This window comes from Lissotriton vulgaris, chromosome 6, assembly GCF_964263255.1.
Source record: "Lissotriton vulgaris chromosome 6, aLisVul1.2, whole genome shotgun sequence".
Taxonomy (NCBI): domain Eukaryota; kingdom Metazoa; phylum Chordata; class Amphibia; order Caudata; family Salamandridae; genus Lissotriton; species Lissotriton vulgaris.
This window is the reverse complement of record NC_141694.1, coordinates 1,688,057,369-1,688,074,881: the sequence shown is the minus strand read 5'-3', so window position 1 is coordinate 1,688,074,881 and position 17,513 is coordinate 1,688,057,369. Positions and strand designations below refer to the sequence as shown.

Here is a 17,513-nt window from a genome sequence, read left to right as displayed (position 1 = left end):
AATCAGGCTCCACAGAATGAGAGAGTTGAAGTGTGGGAAGGACAGAACGAGAGAAATCAGGCAACCTCACAGTTCTTGTTACATGATACATTCCTCTGTGATGATCAATACTGACGGGGCCTGAGGGGGGAGGAAGGGGAGTGCGTGCTTGGCGCATCCCTACCGGTAGACCAGTCAGGGCCATACATTGAAGGAAAGGTTGAAGGAAAAGATGTCACCTTTCTGTTGGACACTGGTGCTACCCGTTCGACTGTGAGAACAGCGGATGTTCCTAACCTACCCCTCTCGGGAGAAGCAATCCAAGTAGTAGGTGTATCGAACCAGATAATTAGCACTCCTGTAACTGAACCTATGGAGATTTCTATAGGGAATTTCAAAGAAATGCACAGATTCGTGGTTTGTGATTCCAGTCCTGTAAATTGACTGGGACGTGATTTATTGTGCAAAATGAATTGTACCATCTTTTGCACACCAAGAGGTGTTGAGATTCAGACCCCAGCTGTACAAGCTAATGCTGTTAAGGCCTAATACCGAAGCCAAGCCCATAACAATTCTTGATTTACCTGAAGAACTCCAGAAAAAAGTGATACCCGAAGTATGGGATTTTACCGGGAAAGATGTAGGATTAATGGCAAATGTGGACCCAGTCAGAATAGCCATCAAACCTAATGCTACCTACCCAAAAACAAAACAGTATAAAATGAGTGCAGAAGTGAAAGCTGGAGTTGCACTTGAAATAAACAGATTGTTAGAGGCAGACATAATTGAAGAGGTGTTGAGCAGTCCTTGTAACTCACCCATAATTGGAATTAAAAAGCCTAGTGGAAAGTACAGGGTAGTGCAGGACTTGCGAAAGGTAAACCAGATTGTTGTACCTTGTTGTCCTATTGTGCCAAACCCTGCTGTGATCTTGTATCAAATTCCCTGGAATGCGGAGTGGTTTACTGTCATAGACTTGTGTCATGCATTTTTCTCCATCCCATTGCATCCAGAAAGCAAGTTTCTTTTCTCTTTTGAGTTTGACAGTCATATCTATGTCTGGAATCGTGTCCCCCAGGGGTACACAGAGAGCCCCTCCATCTTTAATCAGATCTTAAAAAGATGTCTTGAATCACTGGTACTGCCAAAGAAGTCTGTCCTGGTCCAGTACATAGACGACCTATTGGTGGCGTCTGAGACTCAAAGCGACTGTGTTACTGATACAATCGCTCTGCTGAATCACCTGGGTAGAGGTGGACACAAGGTATCTCCTGACAAATTGCAGTTCTGTCAGAATTCAGTAAAATATCTTGGACACCAGATCGAGAAAGGTATCAGAAGAGTCACCTCTGAGAGAATCAGAATAATACGGGATATGGAACTGCCCAGAACTCAGAGGGACGTTAGAATGTTCCTCGGAGTTGTGGGATATTGCAGGCAGTGGATTGTGGGATTTGCGGTACTTGCCAAACCTCTGATAAAAATGACAAAGAAAGGGGCAGACGATCCAGTCACTTGGGATGATGAAAGCATGACAGCCTGGATAAAATTGCGAAACTGTCTGTGCTCTGCTCCTGCGTTGGGAATGCCTGACTATTCCAAGAACTTTGAGTTATTCTGTGATACACGAGACAATTGTGCTCTCTCAGTCTTGACCCAAGAGCATGGTCTGACTAGACGTCCTGTGGCCTACTTTTCGGCCACGCTGGACCCAGTGGCTGCTGTGCTTCCAGGGTGCCTGAAAGCAGTGGCTGCCACATGCACCAGTCTGGAACAGAGTGAGAACATTGTCATGGGACATCCTGTAACGGTTTATGTTCCACATTCAGTTGTGATTTTGTTAACCCGAACCAAGACTCAATATCTCACTCCTAGTCGGCTGACTAAGTATGAGAGAGTACTTATTGGTGCAGAAAATGTGATAATTTCCAGATGCAACATCCTGAACCCGGCAACGCTATTGCCCCTTGCCCAAGATACCGGAGAGGAAGGTGAATTCGAACATAATTACATTGATCTGACTGAGTTTAGTACTAAACCTCGTCCTGACATAACAGAATTGGCCCTTATCAGTGCTGACATAGTGATGTTTGTGGATGGCTCTTGCCTGAGGCATGAGAATGGTGGACTGAGTGCTGCCTATGCAGTAGTCACTCTGGAAACAACCATAGAGGCATCCTATTTGAGTGAAGTCAAATCTGCCCAAGTGGCCGAGCTCATAGCATTGGCCAGGGCTTGCAAACATGGGAAGGGCAAACGGGTAACCGTATATACTGACAGCCAATATGGATATGGGGTTGTTCATGACTTCGGCCAATTATGGCTACATAGAGAATTCATGACTTCCTCAGGTACCCCCATCAGAAACGGAAAGGTGGTGCAAAATCTATTGGAAGCTATCCAATTGCCCAAAGAATTGGCAGTGGTCAAATGTGCTGCTCACCAATCTGGAAAGGATGAAGTGGCAGCTGGAAACAGGTATGCTGACCAAATTGCTCAGTACTGTGCACGCTACAAAATGTCCCTAAAAATCCAATCATGGGGCGGAAACAGCTGCCAACTTATGATGTTTGAGAATGTATCTTCCTGGACGGAACTGAGAGAGTTGCAACAGGCTACATCCGAGGGGGAAAAACTAAGATGGGTGACTGAAGAATGTCAACTCAGAGAAAGGGATGGAATCATAGTGAGTAAAGATGGTATGCCTGTGTTGCCAGACTGTATGGCTGACCCAATGGTTCGGATGATTCACGGAGACACTCATGTTGGAAGAGATGGAATGTGCTGTGTGTTTGATAAAGTGTTCTACAATACAAAATTCAGGAATATCGCAGAAAAAGTACTGCCAGAGGTGCCTAGTGTGTCAGCAGTTCAATGCAGGAAAGAGGACTGTGGTAGAGCAAAGCACCATTGGAAGGTCAGAAGGCCCCTTTGTCAGATTACAGGCAGACTTCATACAATTGCCCATGTGTAGAGGATATAGATATGTCCTAGTGATAGTTTGCCTATTCTCAAGATGGGTGGAAGCTTACCCGGCCAAAAGGAATGATGCCATTACTGTGGCAAAATTGTTACTCAGAGAGCTGATCCCTAGATTTGGTTTCCCAGAGACTATTGAAACAGACCAGGGTGGGCATTTTACTGGGGATGTCCTGAAGGAACTCTATGCAGCGTTCAAAATTGAGCCTAAACTACACTGTGCTTATCATCCAGAGGCTTCTGGAATAGTGGAACAAATAAATGGCACTATTAAGTCAAGATTGGCAAAAATGTGTGATACCACTAAATTAAGCTGGATAGAAGCCCTGCCTCTTGTCTTGATGGGATTAAGGAGCATCCCGAACAGGAAAACAGGCCTGAGCCCCCATGAGGTACTAATGGGAAGAGTGATGCGACAGGCATGGGTACCTGGACACAAACTGCTGAGTATTTCTGATGATTTGGTGCTAGAATACTGCAGGCAGCTGGGTGACCAAGTGCGTTCCATCTCTCACCAGATTGGAGAGACTGCTGATGAATGGCCAACCACTCCAGTCCATAAAATCAGACCTGGGGATTGGGTGGTGTTGAAGAAACACACCCGGAAGAGTTGCCTTGGACCAAAGTGGGGGAAAAAGAGGCAAGTGATCCTTGTAACTACCACAGCTGTAAAGTGTGCTGGAGTGCCGAAGTGGATTCATGCCAGCCACACTAAGAAGGTAGCCAAGCAGGAGACGGCTGAAGCTGAGGGTGATGCAGCTGAAGAGACTCCTGACGAGGGTCCAGATCTAGCTGAGGTGATACAACCCGGCACCAGCCAAGACGAGTGGTTTCCAGCAGATGACCTGATTCTTGATCCAATAAGAACCAGAAAATATTCCTACTTAGATAGAGAGTGGGATAGTGAGGGTGAGACAGGACAAGAAGAAGAAGGTCAGGTTAACGAGAATCACATCAGACCTGATCAGGAAATAGGCCAAGTAGGGACAGACCAAGTCATCGACACTCCTCCAGAGACTCCCGAAGCTGGAAAGGGACAGATAGTGGTTAAAGTTGAAGTTCATGCGGAAGAAAATCAAGGAGAAGAAGTGCATGGACAGGAACAGATAGGAGCAGACAAACGTGTTCAGGAACCAGAGCCCAAGCTAGTTGAAGAACAAGACCAAATACAGACCATACCTGAACAAGGCCAGTTTAGAAACCAGGCAGAAGAAACTGACGAAAGACCTGGACCTAGTCAGACAGGAGAGGAAAAAGACATTGCCAACACAATAGTGCCACACCAAAGTGAAAACAGGGGGATTCACGAGGACGGCCAAGTATCCTCGACCACTAAGAGGCCTAGAAAGCAGGCGAAACCAAGATATATAAAGAGACTGAAACTAAGACTGAAAACGGTAGAAGAAAAACTAGAGGACAGAAAAAGAGCTGCAAGTGAAAAACAAAGAGACGAGGCTCAGCAAAGTAGACGCAGCATCAGATTTAAGAAAGTAAACAAGAACTATCGAAGTCCTGAATGGACCTTTTTGGTGTTGGAAGAAAATGACGACTCTGAAGAAAGTGACCGCAGTGATCACAGTTCCGTTGAGGATCGCAGCTCTGAGGTAAAAGACCCACCCTGAAAGGTGAAACTGCGTTAGCCTCTTGAAAACGAAAAAAAGAGGGGTTAAAAAGGTCCCAGAAACAAAATGTCTGATTCAAGCGTAAATGGAAGACCAAAAGGGAATTGTTGCAAAACTTGCTGTAAAATATGCCTATGCAGTGTAGCAATAGTTGTAGTAATCTGGATAGGACTAACAGTTATTATACCTTTTATGATAAGTAAAGACCCTAACCTGTACCCTACTAAACCAATGAACCCAGATCCAGTAGTTGTACATACTGAGGAGACACCACGAAGTGTAGAAAGACATGGCAACTCAATTTTTTTTTCATTTGTAATCTTTATTCGGTTCTTAAAAAGACACCATAAAAGCACAAATATAAAAAACACACAAAATGTTTAAAAACATCAACAAATTTCCATAAAAAGGTGTAAATGTTAAAATTTATCTGACACTCTAAAAAGGCAGGGGGATCATCAATTTAAATGTTCAGAGGGACGAGTGATATTAGGAGCCAGTTTCTCTAGTGTTCCTCAGTCTTATTGCTGTTCGAATGAAGTTTATGGTACAGAAAAGGGTGTAAGCATCCTCTGCTTCCTGTAGGAACCTCAGAGCCAATCTTGCGTGTTTAAACTTTAGGTCTTTCAAGATCCCCACCAGGAACTTGTGTCTTGGCATGGTGTACAATGGGCACAGTAAGACAAAGTGAAGGGTATCCTGCGGAGACCTGTGGTCGCAGCCGCAGGTACCCTTCTCCTCCACAGTGTGAGTGAACCCAGCCGGGACCGCAAGGAGGTGATGGAGCATGTTAAGTCTGAAGCGGGTCATGACGAAGCGATCTTGGGCGTTAAACATGACCCTTAAATAAGGTTCCATGCCATGCTTCGCTGTGAGTTCATTATAGGAAAGGTTAGTGGGTTTATGGTTTTCTTTTTCGGCCCTCGCCCACTTCAGCTGTGCGAAGAAGAGTTTTTTCACCAGAGTCTTGCTCTCGGGAGTGATGGAGTCTGGGGATGTAAAGAAGTTAGAGCAATCAATTTCTGCTAGAGATTTCTTGACGTATTTCAGCCAGGGGGTGGTTTGCCCTTTATCTCTTTTGAGGCAGTCCCCTATGATTTGTCTTGTTAGGGCCGCCTCTGGGTTGGTCCATACTTTGACCCATGCCAGGAGAGGTTTGATTTTAATTTTATCTTCTATGAAGGTTTCTCCTACTTCTTCATGGATGATGTGGGCCTTTCAGAATTCTCCTCAAGAATTTTTTTTCTTCAATCTGGATCTGCTGTACTTTATTATCCAGGAAGCCCCACACTTCTGCGCCATAGGATACTTTCGCACAGCAGATTGACCTATATAGATTCAGTATTTGTTCCGGGGACCATTTTCCTAGTCTTTGCCCGTACCCCATGATGGCTCCTACCGAGGCTGCCAGTTTCGTAGAATGCTTTTCTACCAGGGGTTTAAAAGTGAGGTGACGGTCAAATAATACCCCCAGGTATGAAAAGGTCTTGACCTGGTCTATTTTGTGTAGCCCAATGTGATAGGAAAAAGACCCTTTTGTTAGTTGCCCTGATGACATGATGTAAGATTTTTCCAGGTTGGTGGCCAGGTCTAGTTTGTCCATGAACATGACGAACCCATCAATCAGTTTTTGCAATCCTAGGGGGGTTCTGGCAAGCAAAACCGCGTCGTCGGCGTAGAGTAGTACAGGACTAAGACTGAAAACGGTAGAAGAAAAACTAGAGGACAGAAAAAGAGCTGCAAGTGAAAAACAAAGAGACGAGGCTCAGCAAAGTAGACGCAGCATCAGATTTAAGAAAGTAAACAAGAACTATCGAAGTCCTGAATGGACCTTTTTGGTGTTGGAAGAAATTGACGACTCTGAAGAAAGTGACCGCAGTGATCACAGTTCCGTTGAGGATCGCAGCTCTGAGGTAAAAGACCCACCCTGAAAGGTGAAACTGCGTTAGCCTCTTGAAAACGAAAAAAAGAGGGGTTAAAAAGGTCCCAGAAACAAAATGTCTGATTCAAGCGTAAATGGAAGACCAAAAGGGAATTGTTGCAAAACTTGCTGTAAAATATGCCTATGCAGTGTAGCAATAGTTGTAGTAATCTGGATAGGACTAACATTTATTATACCTTTTATGATAAGTAAAGACCCTAACCTGTACCCTACTAAACCAATGAACCCAGATCCAGTAGTTGTACATACTGAGGAGACACCACGAAGTGTAGAAAGACATGGCAACTCAGTTAGCCTAAGACAAACACGACATGACTTAGAAGCACCAGATGAGGATGGACTACATTTTCACCACATGAGAAATCGATCACAGTTAAATGTCTTTGCAAATCTTTTAGTGCATTAGGTAGAAGCTATGGAAATAGAAGATTGTTATGTCTGTATGAAGCTACCTACTTCTGTAGCTGAAGGCGTGACTTATCACCATTTGCCCCTGACTTATGGAATTTCCTGTAGTATATTAGCAAGCTTGTTTTATAGAAGCACATTACAGTCCTACTATTCAAACACTGACGTGATTTTTTCTGAGCTACCTGTTCGAGGGAACCTAAACGTTGTGCATATTAAAAGCGAGGTAACTAGGTACATGGGAGAATACTTCCTGACTATAGGAGACATAGACTTACATGAAGCTTGAAGAGATAATCTGACTTGCTCATTACATGAGCAAGAAAAGATGTTTTTAAAGATGGCAGAAAAGAGAAGGGAGAGTTTCCAAAGAAAGGCTAATGATAAGAAACAGCAAACTCCTAAGTGGGCTGAAAGTATGGAAGGCACCTCAAATGGCGATGCGAATCCTGCGATGTTGTTGGATTTTGAACGAAAGGGGAAACTTTGTCTTCATAGAGAAAAGACTAGTTATTATAACAATGTATTCATCGGTTCCAGCGAATGCGACCATAATTACAAGGTAATTGGAGGATGGGGTTTTAAAAATGGGTCAGAACCTGTGTTTCCCGGAATTTATTATATATGTGGGAACAAGGCTTATTTCAAATTACCGGATCACTGGTATGGAAGCTGCTACTTTGGCATTGTCTTCCCGAAAATATACCATGTGAATAACGCTGCTGGAAGCAATGAAGACACTAATGGCTTAGTGCGTAGTAAACGTGAAAGTGTAGAAGAAATTATAGGTGATATTTTTAGTGCACTGATACCTGGAATGGGGGTAGTTCTGAATACTCACCGTATCTGCAAATTGTCTACAGTAGTGGATCGGTTGTCAACTGACACTGCTGCTGGATTCCTGCTGGTCAATACTGAAATGGTTGCGATCAGATCAATGGTTTTGCAAAATCGCCTTGCTCTTGATACCTTATTGGCAAAAGAGGGCGGAGTCTGTAGAATGCTGAAGGCGCAACATTGTTGCACTTACATTCCTGATAAAAGCGTGGAAATTAAAAAATATGTGCAAAATATAACTAATTTGGAAAGAGAACTTAAACCATTGGAGGTTGACAGTGCCTGGAAGAGACTGACTGATGGTCTCTCTTCTGTAGGTAGTTGGTTCACTAGTATAGGCCGTAGTCTAGTAGGTAAAACACTGATGCCAATAGCTGGAATAAGTTTTATTGTGTTTATTATAATAATTTGCTGTAAATGCCAGAAATGCAGAAAAAAGTACACTGTAAATAGGAGGGGAGTGAGACAAAATGTGGATGAACTCGAATTAGAAGAATTAAGGAGTCAGATCTATAAAAAAGCTAGAGAATCCCACCCAAATAAGGTTGCAGACAAACGGCATGATAATAAGTTTGTGGAAATTGAAATGAGTGAGATGTAAATTGAAGTTGGCATCTGTTTCCCATTTTTTGTGATGATAGTAAATATCATCAAAGAGGGGATTGATGGAGTGGAAGTTTGCGTCTAACGCAACCTGCTCTATATGTGAACCTCGAGTACACTTGTAATAATACTAAACCGCCTTGTTCGTCATTAATATTCCACTTTTTCAGTACACGCGGGTGTCCCAGAGACGCTTGCCTATGTGTTTACTAACAGTAACACCGCTTGCGTATTCTAAAAATGGCCGCTTTGCAGAAATTCAGTCTGCGCATGCGTCGGTCATACCCATGTGATATGACGCACTCGCAGGTTTGGAGGGAAAGAGTCATGCGCATTGTAAGCTGACCTGCCCGCTTGTTCTAACCATGCTCTGCGCTTGCCATTGCTGCTTCACCTTTCTGTCTATTCTCGCACTAATTATTAATCGCGATAGTTATTGTAAAGTAAGGGGTGCAGAGTAGGAAAACATGGTGTACAGTGTGTTTTGTTTTGCTGTGATATTAATTTGTTTTCGCTTACTTTTCATGTACTGCACCTACACTGGCCTGGGTATGTGTACCCGACTCCATATTGTAACCCGTTCCGACCCTGTCACATGACGAGGGAAAACCCACAACTGCGCAGAAGCAAAACCCAGCCAGCTGGCTCCTGAAGCAAGATGTGCATGAGAAGCTACCTAGGCCTGTCAAAGATGCTGACATTCACCTTGAAACATGCTACATTGTATCAAACTGATGTAATCATCCATTGTTTTCCATATTCCTATGCCTGGGAACCTGAACTTAGGGGGGCGGGTATTAAAAATTAATATTCATTGTGGGAACGTAGAATTTGGGAGGTAAAGGTGACCTAATCATTTCTCCTGACCAATCATAAGTTGAGACCCTATTTTTGCAACATTTGTGGGTGGTCTGGGAACCCCAGAAGAGTATAACTAGCCTAGTCAGTTAGGGCGAAATTGTCCGACTTGTCCGAGTAGCAGACCTGTCACTGACCCCACGACTCTATAGGTGATTGATACAGAGAGCTGCGGAGCCCTCTGTCCGAATTTTCCACAAACTCCAAGGGGTGGAAATAGTCTTAAGTGCTGGCAAAGCACTTTGGCTGGGGATTCGAGAACCCAATTGGGGTTATTGGCGGATTCCGGATAAGGAGACCTTAGCTAGATAGAATAGAATTAGGGTTGAGTCACATATAGGCCATAATAATTCACTGACTGATGTGGTTTGAACTTGCCGTCCCTAGTTTAAGTCTGAACTGAGTAGCATGTTCCCTGTTACCCATGCCCTTTAGAAACTCTGATTGCCCTAAATGGTGTTAACCTTCTTGCATAGCTATTTTATCTTTTTGATACTACTTACTGACTTTATTATCAGCATCTGTCTCATAATTCTGTCTCTCTAAATTACTTTATATAAAAACCCCTTAAAATACCTAAGGTGTCTGTGGTTATTCAAAAGGTATATCAAATGTTGATTGAATGAATAAGTGGCGTATTTGAAGTGTTATCACCTACCCTCGTGCTCCTGATCCATCAGGAGAAGTAAGTACCTGTGGTAAGTCAGGTACCATGATAGAAGTGTCACAGGAGACACACACACAATACTGATAGTAGCGTGTAAAATCACCCGACTAGTAAATTGGATTTCTCAAACGCATACATGGGCCCAAGTGCGTGATAATCTGGCAGTCTGTAGGGCCGGGTGACCTGCGCGCTCTATCAGATGTGGTTGTGGTGGATGCTGTGGTGGTGGATGCTGTGGTGGTGGATGCGGTGGTGCTGGATGCGGTGGTGCTGGATGCGGTGGAGGTGGATGCGGTGGATGTGGATGTGGCGGTGGATGTCATGGTGGATGTGCAGGTGATGGTGGATGTGGTGGTGGATGTGGTGGTGGATGTGGTGGTGGTGGATGCGGTGGTGATGGTGGATGCAGTGGTGGTGGATGTAGTGGTGTGGGTGTGGTGGATGTGGTGGTGGTGGGTATGGTTAAAGTGTTGGTGGATGTGGTGGTGTATGTGGTGGTGGATGTGGTGGTGGATGTGGTGGTGGTGGTGGATGTGGTGGTGGTGGTGGTGGATGCGGTGGTGGTGGTGGATGTGGTGGTGGTGGAAGTGTTAGATGTGGTGGTGGATGTGGTGGTGGTGGATGTGGTGAAAGTGGTGGTGGATGTGGTGGTGGATGTGGATGTGGTGGATGTGGTGGTGGATGTCATGGTGGATGTGGAGGTGATGGTGAAAGTGGTGGTGGATGTCATGGTGGATGTGGAGGTGATGGTGGGGATGGTGGTGGTGGATGCAGTGGATGTGGTGGTGGTGGATGCGGTGGTGGATGCAGTGGTGGTGGTGGATGTAGTGGTGGTGGATGTAGTGGTGGTGGGTGGTGGTGGATGAGGTGTTGGATGTGGTGGTGGTGGTGGATGTGTTGGATGTGGTGGTGGATGTGGTGGTGGTGGATGTGGTGGTGGTGGTGGTGGATGTGGTGGTGGTGGTGGATGTGGATGTGGTGGATGTGGTGGTGGATGTCATTGTGGAGGTGATAGTGGATGTGATGGTGGATGAGGTGGTGGATGTGGTGGTGATGGTAGATGTGGTGGTGGATGCAGTAGATGTGGTGGTGGATGCAGTAGACGTGGTGGTGGTGGATGCAGTGTTGATGGTGGATGCAGTGGTGGTGGATGGGGTGGTGGTGGATGGGGTGGTGGATGTAGTGGTGGTGGGTGTGGTTTAAAGTGTTGGTGGATGTGGTGGTGGATTTGGTGGTGGTGGATGCGGTGGTGGTTGTGGTGGATGCGGTGGTGGTTGTGGTGGATGCAGTGGTGATGGTGGATGCAGGGGATGTGTTGGATGTGGTGGTGGGTGTGGTGGTGGGTGTGGATGTGGTGTTGGAATACATTGAACCCGCAAGCATCAAGTGCGGATTATACAATATAAAATAATGATTTATTTTGCGCTGACTCGCAACCTTAACCAGCCATGATCATTTAGAAATAAATAAGACTATCCACTTAGCTGTGTGAATACAGCACATTCTACAGCCGATTAATAAAAAGTCACCAACACAACTAAATAAAGAGCATGAAAAGACAAATAAGAAAGCTGGTGAAAAAGAAAACACATAGCCCAAAAAATAGTGCTTCTGCAAACTGCATATATTGTGCAAAAAGAAACGGAGCATTACTGACAAAGACCAATAACTTACTTAACAATTCTTTTAAGCTAAAGAAATCCATTGCAGCGCACGTTCAGTGACTAAAAATTGAAATCAAAGCAACCACATTCATCCATCAAAAGAACAGCTCAAGAAGGCTGTATGGTGGGCATCGTAAATAAAAAGTGCACTTTACACGGCAGGCCGGCCGCGAAACTGAAAGCACGGCCGGCCGTGAAAGCCTTTGATCTGGCAGGGGGTGGAGCGGCACCAAGCTGGGCAACAGATGGCTGGCAATTTGATGCTGTGCACGCGCATTTTAGGTCAATGCGCTTGCGCATTGACCTAAAAGCGCACGGGCACAGCACCAAATCGCCAGCTAGTTAAAGTTTGTTTAAAGCCCTATAGTCTCGCTTCTCTATCAATGCACATGCGCATTGATAGGTCACGAGACCTAAAAATGAGTTATATTTAGAGGGGTCGGAGTGGGACGCAGTGGGTTGATGGATGCATGATGCATGGATGTATGGATGGGTTGTTGGTTGGATAGGTTGGTGGATTGCATAAATTGTTGAGGGATTGGCTGTATATATGCATCTATCCATCCACCCATCCATGCATCTATCCTTACACCCATCCATACACCCATCCATGCATGCACCCATCCATGCATCCACCAATTCATCCATGCAAGCATTACAACAAGAGCCCGCAGCTCTCCTTCATCTCTCCTCGCCCCCCCTTCCCTGAGCTCGCAGCTCTCCTTCGTCTCCCCTCGCCCCCCCTTCCCTGAGCCCGCAGCTCTCCTTCGTCTCTCCTCGCCCCCCCTTCCCTGTGCCCTGCCCTGCTATTGTAAATGATAATGCCATTTATTTATGTTAAAAAAAACATAAATAAAAATAATGTCAAGAGCAATGCCAATAGCTCTAACTTTAACAATGGCAAAACCATTGCATTGTAAATGCTTGTTACCTTATGTGCCATTTAAAACTCGTCACCCCAATAAACCCCCATCTTCCACACCGCGGCCGCAAATTATCAATGCATAAGGCTTATGACGTTCCCAGAAACAGCTCCCACGAAAATGATAGGTAACAACTCGAAACGTCCTAAGCAGTTCACATGCACAGGGATTCCACAGTATTTTGAATTTTGCGCTCGAAAATCATCTTTTAAATACAGTTCTAGACATCAGCGGCTTGCAAGTACCGCAAAACGCGATTTGTCGCTGGGTGACTGCACTTCTGCAAAACCTCATTAACTCCAGCACAACGCAGTTCTGCGCCCGGTGTGTCGTTTTCTTCTGCATTGCAGCAATTGGGATTAACACCTCGTTACAACAAGCAACTTGGACTTATTTCTCTTTTTCTATCTATTTAACTAGCGGTCACTGTCTGTCTCTCTTTCCCCGACTTTCTCTGTTGCCACATTTACAGACACACACAGCACAAACAACCCACTCATAGGCACACATACACAACAACAGGCAGAACCATGCATCCACGCCACGGCTCCGGCTGTCACTCTTTGTGTATCCGCTCCGTTCCCAAGTCCATGGAGCTGAAGTACCGCCGGGCCGGCAGCCAATCACAGCGTGGCCCGGGCAATGACATCTCGGGGGTGTCCCCGGCCGGCAGCCAATCACAGGGCGGCCCGGGACACACGGCAACAAGGGGCGGGACTTAAAAAAAGAGTCAGAAACGCCCCCGAATCGCGTTTTCACGGGGAAAGCGTGATTGACAGCCAATCTCTTTCAATGGCTAGCCTCCATTTATGGAGCTAGCCAATTGAAGACAGAGGCGGGACTAAGCCCCACACTGTAGGAACATAAGATTTCTCCTGGGCGGAGCTAGTGCCCCGGCCCAGGCGAAACCTAAAAAGGAAACAAAATTAAAACAAATAAACAGTCCAATAAATACCAAGAACAGAAAATGGAAGTTAACGCTTCCTTATGACTGTATGCCAAGAGTGGGTGTTGACAGCGTTTCAACCTAAGTTTTTTTAAGGTCATCATCAGGACAGATATACACTTTAGAGGAGCACCCAAAGAAAATAAATCTAAAAATAAAACGAAAAAAATATACATAAACGGTTACCACAACTGCAAAATAATGCTTTAATGAATGAGAGCATAACACAGTGCAAGATATATCATGCATAAAAACTTAATGAAGGTAAGTAAGGAAACACACAAGGAAGTGTGTTTCAAAAATATGCCATTAAATGAATACACAGTGAAAAATGACCATTAAGAAAGCCAAGCAACAACCATGTGGGAAAGGCAGAAATATAGAGCCCCAATTGCCAATAAATGACAAACCAGTCTACTTGGATATTGCCAGAGTGACATTCCAATTTGGAGTTGAACCCTCATCCAAAACTCATCCAGAATTCTAAGAACGCAAAAAGAATAGAATTACTGGAATGCAGTTGTATTAGTCTATGGAGTGTTAACTCAACTTATTACTAGCACCGTAAAACTTATCAAAGTTGGGAAAAGGAAGTAAGACACCTAATAAAGGAAGATACTTTAGCTCTGAATTCCCATTGAGCCGGGTATATATATATGTTACACTGGCCTTTTGGATAGACACAATTAATGGCAAGTGTCTCACTTCCTTTTGTTATTTAGTGTGTTCGGCCCACTGGATTACATGAACGAACAAAAGTCCACAACTCACAGATCAAACTGGTTTACTAAATAGCAAGGGTGAGTGAGATGTTACAACTCTCTGCTGTGCGAGTAGGTTGTAAACAGGAACGAACAAAACAAGAACACGGAGTACATATGGTTGTCTAGGAAGGTCGCTCCCATAAGTAGAGGGGGTTCTGGGCTGGAGACGCTATATATGCACAGGGCCGGTCCTAGCCATGGGCGGTATGGGCAGCTGCCCAGGGCCTCGCGCTCAGGGGGGCCCCGCCGCCGGTCCCGCAGTTGCGGGAATAAGCGGCGTTAGACTCGGGCTGGAAGCAGTTCACTCGATGGGAAATCCCCTTTCAAAGCTCTGAAATCTGTTACACTCGCGGCGCTGTTTACCAACAGGGTCACGTGGAAGCAAGAAATCTGCTTGAAAGGAATACTGCTGCTTGCCCTCAGTTTATCACTGTATGTATAGAATGTACGGTGAAAGGGAGCGGGTGTGGCTTAACGGCCAGAGCGGCCGACTTTGGAGCTGGAGAACCAGGTATCAATCGAATCTCGGGCGGCCGCTCAACATCCTGTGACTCTGGGCAAATCGATCTATCTCCCAGTGTCTCCCCCAAAAATATGAAGGCCTTCTTGGGTAACAACTGGTGCTGATGTAAAGCGCTCCAGAATCTTCGGGCCAAAGTCGCGCTATATAAAACACATCAAAAAAAGTATCCAACATGAAATGACAGCGTGTACTGTACCTCCCTTTGGTGTGAAGTGCCAAATATGGCCCTTGTACAAGCAGAGGGTCGCCTTTCACTAAAGTGCACTGGCCACCCGTAAACAGAAGTAAAACACACGTGAAGACTTTCTACCGAATGGCTGTTGTCCAATATGCTAATGATTATCAGTGTCAACGATGCATTTTGCCCGTGAAACTAGGTACATTGGCAGCAGTCTGAATCTTATGCAGTCGTCACAATATATTTTCTCCGGAGACAAAATGATGATGGGGAAAAGCGCTACGCAGTGACTGTGAGCACAGCACAGTGCATTCTTCCGTCCAATAATATCGAGTGTGTGTGTGTTTATTTTGTAGTTACCAGCCAGGCCTCGTTCTCCACACTCTGTTGCACGTACGATACAATCGGCATTTCTGTGGTGTCTGCTGGCTGCAAAGAAAGTGCGAGAGGAGACTTCTAAGAGCTCTGTATTCATTCAGCCAGCCATTATTCATTAGGCATCACTGCCCCCTGGGCCCCCTCTTCTCTTACTTCACCTAGGGTATCTGCGTGACTGCGTCCCATCTTTGAGCAGAGCCTGCTGCTACTTTTAAGTCAGCACCTCCTGCACAATACAGGGAACAACACTGTCTGCGCATGCACGCAAAGACGCCTGCACGCACCCCCCACCACCTAGCTTGGTTGGTGGTGGTGGTGTGTGCCCTGTAGTGGTGACGTGACGCCGGCGTCGCCGGCCTTCAATCTTCCTCATGCAGGTGACAGTGGGTCCCAGGGCCGTCAATCTGGTAGCGCGCGAAAGCGCTACCAATGACGGCCCTGGACATGATTTTATGGCCAGCCCCCGCTCAGTGTGACGCACTCAGCATGCGCACACGCCATACGTGACCTGGCACTGGTAGTCAGTCACTTACTAACTCGGATCGGGCGGCGGGCCGCGTGGGCAGGGCAGGGCTGCAGGCAGGAGTCGGACGACGTCGTCGCTTGAGTCCGTGTGTTGAGTCAGACTGTCTACGTTAAGGTAAGAGACCTGCTTGCTTCAGTTCAATCCATCGTATTATATATTAGTATACACTTAAGTTAAAATTTCTAAAGATCGATCGATAGCCACGGAAGGTGACATGGTTAAATCAATTTCTGCAATGATTAAAACAAAATAAAAACGGTTGAGAGGGTACATCAATAGAACTGCTGTGATATACAAAAAATATAGGTTTGAATGACAGGTCTTTTCCAGGAAAGTAACTATAGGTTGGTACACGTTCATGCAAATCCCAGCAGAGCTGAACATTCCAGTGTTTCTGTACTAGGGAGTACCAGAAATAAAGTCTATTTAGGTATTGTAAAGATCAATGAAGTTTCCCCCCTTCTTTTTCCTTTCGCCAGGCACTACATGTCCAACTAATCATTTAAGGAGACGGCAAGTGTTACACTCATGAATATTTGCTCACCTGTTTTCCATTCCCTCTACTTTTGTCCATGTTACTGATATCCACATTAGTTTGCTTCACTGATGCCAAATAACTTAGATCAAAAGTCCTGCGAAGTCGCTTTCTGTGATGTCACTTGGAGGGGCCCCACATCTTCCCTTTCGCCCGGGGCCTCAGAAGGCCTAGGACCGGCACTGTATATGCATTCGACCTGTTACGATGGTTTAATGTGGATAGAGTATAGTGGGACAGCAAATCAGGGGGATGTTCGGCAGCTGCTACACCCTGTTACACCAGACCTTTAAAAGTGTTGACATTCGATTGGTTGTAGAGATCTTATTGAAATTTACAGAAGGGAGACCTTGTAGGGGATATGGGAGGGCGGCACACCGCAAATTACGAAGTGTTGTAAGATTCAGTTAATATGGTCTGTCACCCACATTGTACCATTCCACAGAGTGCAAAAATTACGCCACTTACATGCAAAAATCGGTCGCTGATCCCGCGCCACCTGGTGTCTTATGTAGTATTCGTATTCTTTATTGACGTAGGCGATTGGAATTGTTGTCATAAACCCGGATTCAAAGTCCGCGCCTGTCTGTACAGCAGCATACGTACGACGGTTACTGCTATGGAAACAGAAGAAAGACAAATCCCCATTGTCCAAATCCTCAAGTCACTAACTGAAAGTGGCGGCCATCTTTAAAGAGTGTTTCGATTATAGAAGGCTATAGCGTGAGATAAGAAACTGCTCACCAAAGTCTTGCATCGTATTCATTGATTTTATTTTCAGCACTGTAAATTAAAACAATAGCTACCGAGCGAGTTCGAGTATTTTGATTTTCATGTTTTAATATTTAAATACGCATAGTCAAAAAGGGTCAATTTCTAGACTGAGTAGTGAATGAAATGTAAATCGAAACTTTAAGACTGACGCATTACTTCGTTATGCCATGACATAATGGATTCAAGTATAGTAGGGTTACTAGACTAGAGCTCTATTGATACTTGTCGATGCAGTTCATTGTTGATTGTTGTAGGTCTAGTCTTCCTTCCTCCTCATATGCTTACTGCTTATTGGTTGTACATCTACGTCCTTGGAATGTTGCTTTGTATTTAACATACGTCATGGCATTCGACTGTGGAGAGAGCCCTTGACCTAGACTGTGCGCAGGCTTGCCTCCACTCTCCCC

The 17,513-nt window shown here is 45.2% G+C and overlaps 1 protein-coding gene across 1 annotated transcript in view; it reads right to left on the bottom strand.

Annotated features, from left to right (window-relative positions):
* Positions 1–16,922, bottom strand: part of CENPF (centromere protein F) — a 476,866-nt gene extending 459,944 nt beyond the window's left edge. Inside the window, exon 1 of the mRNA XM_086927898.1 lies at positions 16,801–16,922. The gene's annotated coding sequence lies outside the window, so the exon portion shown is untranslated. The remainder of the gene's footprint in view (positions 1–16,800) is intronic.
* Positions 16,923–17,513: the final 591 nt, after the last annotated feature.